The sequence below is a fragment of the Ursus arctos genome, unplaced genomic scaffold (genome assembly GCF_023065955.2).
Source record: "Ursus arctos isolate Adak ecotype North America unplaced genomic scaffold, UrsArc2.0 scaffold_14, whole genome shotgun sequence".
Lineage (NCBI taxonomy): Eukaryota > Metazoa > Chordata > Mammalia > Carnivora > Ursidae > Ursus > Ursus arctos.
In genome coordinates, this window is record NW_026622808.1 from 26,592,830 (window position 1) to 26,595,780 (window position 2,951).

Consider the following 2,951-nt stretch of genomic DNA (forward strand, 5'->3'; position numbering starts at 1 on the left):
TCTGGGACACAAAACAGGTCTCAGCTGATACCAAAAGATTGAAATTATCCCCTGCATATTCTCAGACCACAACGCTCTGAAATTGGAACTCAACCACAAGGAAAAATTTGGAAGAGACTCAAACACTTGGAGACTAAGAACCATCCTGCTCAGGAATGACTCAATAAACCAGGAAATCAAAAATCAAATTAAACAATTTATGGAGACCAATGAGAATGAAAATACAACAGTCCAAAACCTATGGGATACTGCAAAGGCAGTCCTAAGGGGGAAATACATAGCCATCCAAGCCTCACTCAAAAGAATAGAAAAATCTAAGATGCAGTTTTTATATTCTCACCTCAAGAAGCTGGAACAGCAACAGAGGGACAGGCCTAATCCACGCACGAGGAAGCAGTTGACCAAAATTAGAGCTGAAATCAATCAAGCAGAAACCAGAAGTACAGTAGAGCAGATCAACAGGACTAGAAGCTGGTTCTTGGAGAGAATCAATAAAATTGACAGACCACTGGCAACACTTATCCAAAAGAAAAGAGAAAGGACCCAGATTATTAAAATTATGAATGAAAAAGGAGAGGTCACGACGAACACCATTGAAATTGGAAGGATTATTAGAAATTTTTATCAACAGCTATATGCCAATAAACTAAGCAATCTGGAAGAGATGGAATCCTTCCTGGAAACCTATAAACTACCAAGATTGAAACAGGAAGAAATTGATTTCTTAAACAGGCCAATTAATTATGAAGAAATTGAGTCAGTAATAAACAACCTTCCAAATAACAAAACTCCAGGCCCGGACGGTTTTCCTGGGGAATTCTACCAAACATTCAAAGAAGAAATAATACCTATTCTCCTAAAGCTATTTCAAAAAATAGAAACAGAAGGAAAGCTACCAAACTCATTCTATGAGGCCAATATTACCTTGATCCCCAAACCAGGCAAAGACCCCCTCAAAAAGGAGAATTACAGACCGATTTCCCTAATGAATATGGATGCCAAAATCGTCAACAAGATCCTAGCTAATAGAATCCAACAGTTCATTAAAAGGATTATCCATCACGATCAAGTGGGATTCATACCTGGGATGCAAGCGTGGTTCAATATTCGCAAATCAATCAGCGTGATACATCATATCAACAAGAAAAGACTCAGGAACCATATGATCCTCTCAATCGATGCCGAAAAAGCATTTGACAAAATACAGCATCCTTTCCTGATTAAAACCCTTCAGAGTGTAGGAATAGAAGGTACATTTCTCAATCTCATAAAAGCCATCTATGAAAAGCCTACTGCAAATATTATTCTCAATGGGGAAAAGCTGGAAGCCTTTCCCTTAAGATCAGGAACACGACAAGGATGCCCACTCTCGCCACTATTATTCAACATAGTACTAGAAGTCCTTGCAACAGCAATCAGACAACAAAAAGGGATCAAAGGTATTCAAATCGGCAAAGAAGAAGTCAAAATGTCTCTCTTTGCAGATGACATGATACTCTATATGGAAAACCCAAAAGAAGCCACTCCCAAACTATTAGAAATTATAGAGCAATTCAGTAACGTGGCGGGATACGAAACCAATGCTCAGAAATCAGTTGCATTTCTGTACACGAATAACGAGACCGAAGAAAGAGAAATTAGGGAATCCATCCCATTTACAATAGCACCAAAAACCATACGTTACCTTGGTATTAACTTAACCAGAGACGTAAAGGTCCTATATTCTAGAAACTATAAAACACTCTTGAAAGACATTGAGGAAGACATAAAAAGATGGAAAGATATTCCATGCTCATGGATTGGAAGAATTAACATAGTTAAAATGTCCATGCTACCCAGAGCAATCTACACTTTCAATGCTATCCCGATCAAAATACCGAGGACATTTTTCAAAGAACTGGAACAAATAGTCCTTAAATTTGTATGGAACCAGAAAAGGCCCCGGATCTCCAAGGAACTGTTGAAAAGGAAAAACAAAGCTGGGGGCATCACAATGCCGGATTTCGAGCTGTACTACAAAGCTGTGATCACAAAGACAGCATGGTACTGGCACAAAAACAGACACATAGACCAATGGAACAGAATAGAGAGCCCAGAAATGGACCCTCGGCTCTTTGGGCAACTAACATTTGATAAAGCAGGAAAAAACATCCAGTGGGAAAAAGACAGTCTCTTCAATAAATGGTGCTGGGAAAATTGGACAGCTACATGCAAAAGAATGAAACTTGACCACTATCTCACACCATACACAAAAATAAACTCCAAATGGATGAAAGACCTCGATGTGAGACAGGAATCCATCAAAATTCTAGAGGAGAACATAGGCAGCAACCTCTACGACATCGGCCAAAGCAACCTTTTTCATGATACATCCCCAAAGGCAAGAGAAACAAAAGATAAAATGAATTTATGGGACTTCATCAAGATTAAAAGTTTCTGCACAGCCAAGGAAACAGTCAGAAAAACTAAGAGGCAGCCCACGGAATGGGAGAAGATATTTGCAAATGACACTACAGATAAAGGACTGGTATCCAAGATCTACAAAGAACTTCTCAAACTCAATACACGAGAAACAAATAGACAAATCAAAAAATGGGCAGAAGATATGAACAGACACTTTTCCAATGAAGACATACAAATGGCTAACAGACACATGAAAAAATGTTCAAAATCAGTAGCCATCAAGGAAATTCAAATCAAAACCACACTGAGATACCACCTTACGCCAGTTAGAATGGCAAAAATAGACAAGGCAAGAGACAACAATTGTTGGAGAGGATGTGGAGAAAGGGGATCCCTCCTACGTTGTTGGTGGGAATGCAAGTTGGTACAGCCACTCTGGAAAACAGTGTGGAGGTCCCTTAAAAAGTTAAAAATTGAGCTACCCTATGATCCAGACACTGCACTACTGGGTGTTTACCCCAAAGATACAGACGTAGTGAAGAGAAGAA